The sequence below is a fragment of the Pantherophis guttatus genome, chromosome 6, assembly GCF_059756535.1.
Source record: "Pantherophis guttatus breed Tessera chromosome 6, ASM5975653v1, whole genome shotgun sequence".
Taxonomy (NCBI): Eukaryota; Metazoa; Chordata; class Lepidosauria; order Squamata; family Colubridae; genus Pantherophis; species Pantherophis guttatus.
This window is the reverse complement of record NC_142068.1, coordinates 91,424,381-91,433,820: the sequence shown is the minus strand read 5'-3', so window position 1 is coordinate 91,433,820 and position 9,440 is coordinate 91,424,381.

The following is a 9,440-nucleotide window of genomic DNA, read 5'->3' as shown; positions in this document are numbered from 1 at the left end:
TGGGGAAGAAAACGCGTGACTCCGCTGTCAGGAAAAATGCTTCAAAGGAACCAAAATGTTTTTTGAAGCCAAATTTTTTTTTTGAAACCAAATGCAAAAACGGACACTAGGATGAATTTCGGGATCAAATTCCATGTCTAAAAATGGTGTTGTTTCCACTTTTTAAAAATCAAGCCTTTTTGGTGCCTGGGGAAGAAAACACCAGACTCCGCGTCAAGAAAATGCTGCCCAGACACCAAAATGTTTTTTGAAGCCAAATTTTTTTTTTGAAACCAAATGCAAAAACGGACACCAGGATGAATTTCGGGATGAAATTCCATGTCTAAAAATGGTGTTGTTTCCACTTTTTAAAAATCAAGCCTTTTTGGTGCCTGGGGAAGAAAACGCGTGACTCCGCGGTCAGGAAAAATGCTGCCCAGGAACCAAAATGTTTTTTGAAGCCAAATTGTTTTTTTTTTTTTGAAACCAAATGCAAAAACGGACACCAGGATGAGTTTCGGGATGAAATTCCATGTCTAAAAATGGTGTTGTTGCCACTTTTTCAAAATCAAGCCATTTTGGTGCCTGGGGAAGAACACACCAGACTCCGCGGTCAAGAAAATGCTGCCCAGACACCAAACCGTTTTTTGAAGCCAATTTTTTTTTTTAACCCAAATGCAAATACGTACACCAGTATGAGTTTCGGGATGAAATTCCATGTCTAAAAATGATGTTTCTTCCACTTTTTAAAAATCAAGCCTTTTTGGTGCCTGGGGAAGAAAACGCGTGACTCCGCTGTCAGGAAAAATGCTGCAAAGGAACCAAAATGTTTTTTGAAGCCAAATTTTTTTTTTGAAACCAAATGCAAAAACGGACACCAGGATGAATTTCGGGATCAAATTCCATGTCTAAAAATGGTGTTGTTTCCCCTTTTTAAAAATCAAGCCTTTTTGGTGCCTAGAGAAGAAAACGCGTGACTCCGCGGTCAGGAAAAATGCTGCAAAGGAACCAAAAAGTTTTTTGAAGCCAAATTTTTTTTTTTGAAACCAAATGCCAAAACGGACACCAGGATGAGTTTCGGGATGAAATTTCATGTCTAAAAATGGTATTGTTTCCACTTTTTAAAAATCAAGCCTTTTTGGTGCCTGGGGAAGAAAACACCAGACTCCGCGGTCAAGAAAATGCTGCCCAGACACCAAAATGTTTTTTGAAGCCAATTTTTTTTTTAAACCAAATGCCAAAACGGACACCAGTATGAGTTTCGGGATGAAATTCCATGTCTAAAAATGGTGTTGCTTACACTTTTTAAAAATCAAGCTTTTTTGGTTCCTGGGGAAGAAAACGCGTGACTCTGCGGTCACGAAAAACGCTGCAAAGGAACCAAAAAGTTTTTTGAAACCAAATTTTTTTTTTGAAACCAAATGCAAAAACGGACACCAGGATGAGTTTCGGGATGAAATTCCATGTCTAAAAATGGTGTTGCTTCCACTTTTTAAAAATCAAGCCTTTTTGGTTCCTGGGGAAGAAAACGCGTGACTCCGCTGTCAGGAAAAATGTTTCAAAGGAACCAAAAAGTTTTTTGAAGCCAAATTTTTTTTTTGAAACCAAATGCAAAAACGGGATCAAATTCCATGTCTAAAAATGGTGTTGTTTCCACTTTTTAAAAATCAAGCCTTTTTGGTGCCTGGGGAAGAAAACACCTGACTCCGCGTCAAGAAAATGCTGCCCAGACACCAAAATGTTTTTTGAAGCCAAATTTTTTTTTTGAAACCAAATGCAAAAACGGACACCAGGATGAATTTTGGGATGAAATTCCATGTCTAAAAATGGTGTTGTTTCCACTTTTTAAAAATCAAGCCATTTTGGTGCCTGGGGAAGAAAACACCAGACTCCGCGGTCAAGAAAATGCTGCCCAGACACCAAACCGTTTTTTGAAGCCAATTTTTTTTTTTAAACCAAATGCCAATACGGACACCAGTATGAGTTTCGGGATGAAATTCCATGTCTAAAAATGATGTTTCTTCCACTTTTTAAAAATCAAGCCTTTTTGGTGCCTGGGAAAGAAAACATCAGACTCCGCGGTCAAGAAAATGCTGCCCAGACACCAAAATGTTTTTTGAAGCCAAATTTTTTTGAAACTAAATGCCAAAACGGACACGAGGATGAATTTCGGGATGAAATTCCATGTCTACAAATGGTGTTGCTTCCACTTTTTAAAAATCAAGCCTTTTTGGTTCCTGGGGAAGAAAACGCGTGAATCCTCTGTCAGGAAAAATGCTGCAAAGGAACCAAAATGTTTTTTGAAGCAATTTTTTTTTTTTTGAAACCAAATGCAAAAACGGACACCAGGATGAGTTTCAGGATGAAATTCCATGTCTAAAAATGGTGTTGCTTTTACTTTTTAAAAATCAAGCCTTTTTGGTGCCTGGGAAAGAAAACACCTGACTCTGCGGTCAGGAAAAATGCTGCCAAGGAACCAAAATGTTTTTTGTAGCAAATTTTTTTTTTTGAAACCAAATGCAAAAACGGACACCAGGATGAATTTCGGGATGAAATTCCATGTCTAAAAATGGTGTTGCTTCCATTTTTTAAAAATCAAGCCTTTTTGGTGCCTGGGAAAGAAAACATCAGACTCCGCGGTCAAGAAAATGCTGCCCAGACACCAAAATGTTTTTTGAAGCCAAATTTTTTTGAAACCAAATGCCAAAATGGACACCAGTATGATTTTCGGGATGAAATTCCATGTCTAAAAATGGTGTTGCTTCCACTTTTTAAAAATCAAGCCTTCTTGGTGCCTGGGGAAGAAAAGGCGGGACTCCGCTGTCAATAAAAATGCTGCAAAGGAACCAAAATGTTTTCTGAAGCCGAATTGTTTGTTTTTTTTTGAAACCAAAGGCAAAAACGGACACCAGGATGAATTTCGGGATCAAATTCCATGTCTAAAAATGGTGTTGTTTCCACGTTTTAAAAATCAAGACTTTTTGGTGCCTGGGGAAGAAAACGCGTGACTCCGCGGTCAGGAAAAATGCTGCCCAGGAACCAAAATGTTTTTTGACGCCAAATGGTTTTTTTTTTTTGAAACCAAATGCAAAAACGGACACCAGGATGAATTTCGGGATGAATTTCCATGTCTAAAAATGGTGTTGTTTCCAGTTTTTAAAAATCAAGCCTTTTTGGTGCCTGGGAAAGAAAACACCAGATTCCGCGGTCAAGAAAATGCTGCCCAGACACCAAAATGTTTTTTGAAGCCAATTTTTTTTTGAAACCAAATGCCAAAACGGACACCAGTATGAGTTTCGGGATGAAATTCCAGGTCTAAAAATGGTGTTGCTTCCACTTTTTAAAAATCAAGCCTTTTTGGTTCCTGGGGAAGAAAACGCGTGACTACACTGTCAGGAAAAATGCTTCAAAGGAACCAAAATGTTTTTTGAAGCCAAATTTTTTTTTTGAAACCAAATGCAAAAACGGACACCAGGATGAATTTCGGGATCAAATTCCATGTCTAAAAATGGTGTTGTTTCCACTTTTTAAAAATCAAGCCTTTTTGGTGCCTGGGGAAGAAAACACCAGACTCCGCGTCAAGAAAATGCTGCCCAGACACCAAAATGTTTTTTGAAGCCAAATTTTTTTTTTGAAACCAAATGCAAAAACAGACACCAGGATGAATTTCGGGATCAAATTCCATGTCTAAAAATGGTGTTGTTTCCACTTTTTAAAAATCAAGCCTTTTTGGTGCCTAGAGAAGAAAACGCGTGACTCTGCGGTCAGGAAAAATGCTGCAAAGGAACCAAAAAGTTTTTTGAAGCCAAATTTTTTTTTTTGAAACCAAATGCCAAAACGGACACCAGGATGAGTTTCGGGATGAAATTTCATGTCTAAAAATGGTATTGTTTCCACTTTTTAAAAATCAAGCCTTTTTGGTGCCTGGGGAAGAAAACACCAGACTCCGCGGTCAAGAAAATGCTGCCCAGACACCAAAATGTTTTTTGAAGCCAATTTTTTTTTTAAACCAAATGCCAAAACGGACACCAGTATGAGTTTCGGGATGAAATTCCATGTCTAAAAATGGTGTTGCTTACACTTTTTAAAAATCAAGCCTTTTTGGTTCCTGGGGAAGAAAACGCGTGACTCTGCGGTCACGAAAAACGCTGCAAAGGAACCAAAAAGTTTTTTGAAACCAAATTTTTTTTTTGAAACCAAATGCAAAAACGGACACCAGGATGAGTTTCGGGATGAAATTCCATGTCTAAAAATGGTGTTGCTTCCACTTTTTAAAAATCAAGCCTTTTTGGTTCCTGGGGAAGAAAACGCGTGACTCCGCTGTCAGGAAAAATGCTGCAAAGGAACCAAAATGTTTTTTGAAGCAATTTTTTTTTTTTTTGAAACCAAATGCAAAAACGGACACCAGGATGAGTTTCAGGATGAAATTCCATGTCTAAAAATGGTGTTGCTTCTACTTTTTAAAAATCAAGCCTTTTTGGTGCCTGGGAAAGAAAACACCTGACTCTGCGGTCAGGAAAAATGCTGCCAAGGAACCAAAATGTTTTTTGTAGCAAATTTTTTTTTTTGAAACCAAATGCAAAAACGGACACCAGGATGAATTTCGGGATGAAATTCCATGTCTAAAAATGGTGTTGCTTCCATTTTTTAAAAATCAAGCCTTTTTGGTGCCTGGGAAAGAAAACATCAGACTCCGCGGTCAAGAAAATGCTGCCCAGACACCAAAATGTTTTTTGAAGCCAAATTTTTTTGAAACCAAATGCCAAAATGGACACCAGTATGATTTTCGGGATGAAATTCCATGTCTAAAAATGGTGTTGCTTCCACTTTTTAAAAATCAAGCCTTCTTGGTGCCTGGGGAAGAAAAGGCGGGACTCCGCTGTCAATAAAAATGCTGCAAAGGAACCAAAATGTTTTCTGAAGCCGAATTGTTTGTTTTTTTTTGAAACCAAAGGCAAAAACGGACACCAGGATGAATTTCGGGATCAAATTCCATGTCTAAAAATGGTGTTGTTTCCACGTTTTAAAAATCAAGACTTTTTGGTGCCTGGGGAAGAAAACGCGTGACTCCGCGGTCAGGAAAAATGCTGCCCAGGAACCAAAATGTTTTTTGACGCCAAATGGTTTTTTTTTTTTGAAACCAAATGCAAAAACGGACACCAGGATGAATTTCGGGATGAATTTCCATGTCTAAAAATGGTGTTGTTTCCAGTTTTTAAAAATCAAGCCTTTTTGGTGCCTGGGAAAGAAAACACCAGATTCCGCGGTCAAGAAAATGCTGCCCAGACACCAAAATGTTTTTTGAAGCCAATTTTTTTTTGAAACCAAATGCCAAAACGGACACCAGTATGAGTTTCGGGATGAAATTCCAGGTCTAAAAATGGTGTTGCTTCCACTTTTTAAAAATCAAGCCTTTTTGGTTCCTGGGGAAGAAAACGCGTGACTACACTGTCAGGAAAAATGCTTCAAAGGAACCAAAATGTTTTTTGAAGCCAAATTTTTTTTTTGAAACCAAATGCAAAAACGGACACCAGGATGAATTTCGGGATCAAATTCCATGTCTAAAAATGGTGTTGTTTCCACTTTTTAAAAATCAAGCCTTTTTGGTGCCTGGGGAAGAAAACACCAGACTCCGCGTCAAGAAAATGCTGCCCAGACACCAAAATGTTTTTTGAAGCCAAATTTTTTTTTTGAAACCAAATGCAAAAACAGACACCAGGATGAATTTCGGGATCAAATTCCATGTCTAAAAATGGTGTTGTTTCCACTTTTTAAAAATCAAGCCTTTTTGGTGCCTGGGGAAGAAAACACCTGACTCTGCGGTCAGGAAAATTGCTGCCAAGGAACCAAAATGTTTTTGAAGCCAATTTTTTTTTTAAACCAAATGCAAAAACGAACGCCAGGATGAGTTTCGGGATGAAATTCCATGTCTAAAAATGGTGTTGTTTCCACATTTTAAAAATCAAGCCTTTTTGGTGCCTAGAGAAGAAAACGCGTGACTCCGCGGTCAGGAAAAATGCTGCAAAGGAACCAAAAAGTTTTTTGAAGCCAAATTTTTTTTTTTGAAACCAAATGCCAAAACGGACACCAGGATGAGTTTCGGGATGAAATTTCATGTCTAAAAATGGTATTGTTTCCACTTTTTAAAAATCAAGCCTTTTTGGTGCCTGGGGAAGAAAACACCAGACTCCGCGGTCAAGAAAATGCTGCCCAGACACCAAAATGTTTTTTGAAGCCAATTTTTTTTTTAAACCAAATGCCAAAACGGACACCAGTATGAGTTTCGGGATGAAATTCCATGTCTAAAAATGGTGTTGCTTACACTTTTTAAAAATCAAGCCTTTTTGGTTCCTGGGGAAGAAAACGCGTGACTCTGCGGTCACGAAAAACGCTGCAAAGGAACCAAAAAGTTTTTTGAAACCAAATTTTTTTTTTGAAACCAAATGCAAAAACGGACACCAGGATGAGTTTCGGGATGAAATTCCATGTCTAAAAATGGTGTTGCTTCCACTTTTTAAAAATCAAGCCTTTTTGGTTCCTGGGGAAGAAAACGCGTGACTCCGCTGTCAGGAAAAATGCTTCAAAGGAACCAAAAAGTTTTTTGAAGCCAAATTTTTTTTTTGAAACCAAATGCAAAAACGGACACCAGGATGAATTTCGGGATCAAATTCCATGTCTAAAAATGGTGTTGTTTCCACTTTTTAAAAATCAAGCCTTTTTGGTGCCTGGGGAAGAAAACACCCGACTCCGCGTCAAGAAAATGCTGCCCAGACACCAAAATGTTTTTTGAAGCCAAATTTTTTTTTTGAAACCAAATGCAAAAACGGACACCAGGATGAATTTCGGGATGAAATTCCATGTCTAAAAATGATGTTTCTTCCACTTTTTAAAAATCAAGCCTTTTTGGTGCCTGGGGAAGAAAACACCAGACTCCGCGGTCAAGAAAATGCTGCCCAGACACCAAAATGTTTTTTGAAGCCAATTTTTTTTTTAAACCAAATGCCAAAACGGACACCAGTATGAGTTTCGGGATGAAATTCCATGTCTAAAAATGGTGTTGCTTACACTTTTTAAAAATCAAGCCTTTTTGGTTCCTGGGGAAGAAAACGCGTGACTCTGCGGTCACGAAAAACGCTGCAAAGGAACCAAAAAGTTTTTTGAAACCAAATTTTTTTTTTGAAACCAAATGCAAAAACGGACACCAGGATGAGTTTCGGGATGAAATTCCATGTCTAAAAATGGTGTTGCTTCCACTTTTTAAAAATCAAGCCTTTTTGGTTCCTGGGGAAGAAAACGCGTGACTCCGCTGTCAGGAAAAATGCTTCAAAGGAACCAAAAAGTTTTTTGAAGCCAAATTTTTTTTTTGAAACCAAATGCAAAAACGGACACCAGGATGAATTTCGGGATCAAATTCCATGTCTAAAAATGGTGTTGTTTCCACTTTTTAAAAATCAAGCCTTTTTGGTGCCTGGGGAAGAAAACACCCGACTCCGCGTCAAGAAAATGCTGCCCAGACACCAAAATGTTTTTTGAAGCCAAATTTTTTTTTTGAAACCAAATGCAAAAACGGACACCAGGATGAATTTCGGGATGAAATTCCATGTCTAAAAATGATGTTTCTTCCACTTTTTAAAAATCAAGCCTTTTTGGTGCCTGGGGAAGAAAACGCGTGACTCCGCTGTCAGGAAAAATGCTGCAAAGGAACCAAAATGTTTTTTGAAGCCAAATTTTTTTTTTGAAACCAAATGCAAAAACGGACACCAGGATGAATTTCGGGATCAAATTCCATGTCTAAAAATGGTGTTGTTTCCCCTTTTTAAAAATCAAGCCTTTTTGGTGCCTGGGGAAGAAAACACCTTACTCTGCGGTCAGGAAAAATGCTGCCAAGGAACCAAAATGTTTTTGAAGCCAATTTTTTTTTTAAACCAAATGCAAAAACGAACGCCAGGATGAGTTTCGGGATGAAATTCCATGTCTAAAAATGGTGTTGTTTCCACTTTTTAAAAATCAAGCCTTTTTGGTGCCTAGAGAAGAAAATGCGTGACTCCGCGGTCAGGAAAAATGCTGCAAAGGAACCAAAAAGTTTTTTGAAGCCAAATTTTTTTTTTGAAACCAAATGCAAAAACGGACACCAGGATGAGTTTCGGGATGAAATTCCATTTCTAAAAATGGTGTTGTTTCCACTTTTTAAAAATCAAGCCTTTTTGGTGCCTGGGGAAGAAAACACCTGACTCTGCGGTCAGGAAAAATGCTGCCAAGGAACCAAAATGTTTTTGAAGCCAATTTTTTTTTTAAACCAAATGCAAAAACGAACGCCAGGATGAGTTTCGGGATGAAATTCCATGTCTAAAAATGGTGTTGTTTCCACATTTTAAAAATCAAGCCTTTTTGGTGCCTAGAGAAGAAAACGCGTGACTCCGCGGTCAGGAAAAATGCTGCAAAGGAACCAAAAAGTTTTTTGAAGCCAAATTTTTTTTTTTGAAACCAAATGCCAAAACGGACACCAGGATGAGTTTCGGGATGAAATTTCATGTCTAAAAATGGTATTGTTTCCACTTTTTAAAAATCAAGCCTTTTTGGTGCCTGGGGAAGAAAACACCTGACTCCGCGGTCAAGAAAATGCTGCCCAGACACCAAAATGTTTTTTGAAGCCAATTTTTTTTTTAAACCAAATGCCAAAACGGACACCAGTATGAGTTTCGGGATGAAATTCCATGTCTAAAAATGGTGTTGCTTACACTTTTTAAAAATCAAGCCTTTTTGGTTCCTGGGGAAGAAAACGCGTGACTCTGCGGTCACGAAAAACGCTGCAAAGGAACCAAAAAGTTTTTTGAAACCAAATTTTTTTTTTGAAACCAAATGCAAAAACGGACACCAGGATGAGTTTCGGGATGAAATTCCATGTCTAAAAATGGTGTTGCTTCCACTTTTTAAAAATCAAGCCTTTTTGGTTCCTGGGGAAGAAAACGCGTGACTCCGCTGTCAGGAAAAATGCTTCAAAGGAACCAAAAAGTTTTTTGAAGCCAAATTTTTTTTTTGAAACCAAATGCAAAAACGGACACCAGGATGAATTTCGGGATCAAATTCCATGTCTAAAAATGGTGTTGTTTCCACTTTTTAAAAATCAAGCCTTTTTGGTGCCTGGGGAAGAAAACACCCGACTCCGCGTCAAGAAAATGCTGCCCAGACACCAAAATGTTTTTTGAAGCCAAATTTTTTTTTTGAAACCAAATGCAAAAACGGACACCAGGATGAATTTCGGGATGAAATTCCATGTCTAAAAATGATGTTTCTTCCACTTTTTAAAAATCAAGCCTTTTTGGTGCCTGGGGAAGAAAACACCAGACTCCGCGGTCAAGAAAATGCTGCCCAGACACCAAAATGTTTTTTGAAGCCAATTTTTTTTTTAAACCAAATGCCAAAACGGACACCAGTATGAGTTTCGGGATGAAATTCCATGT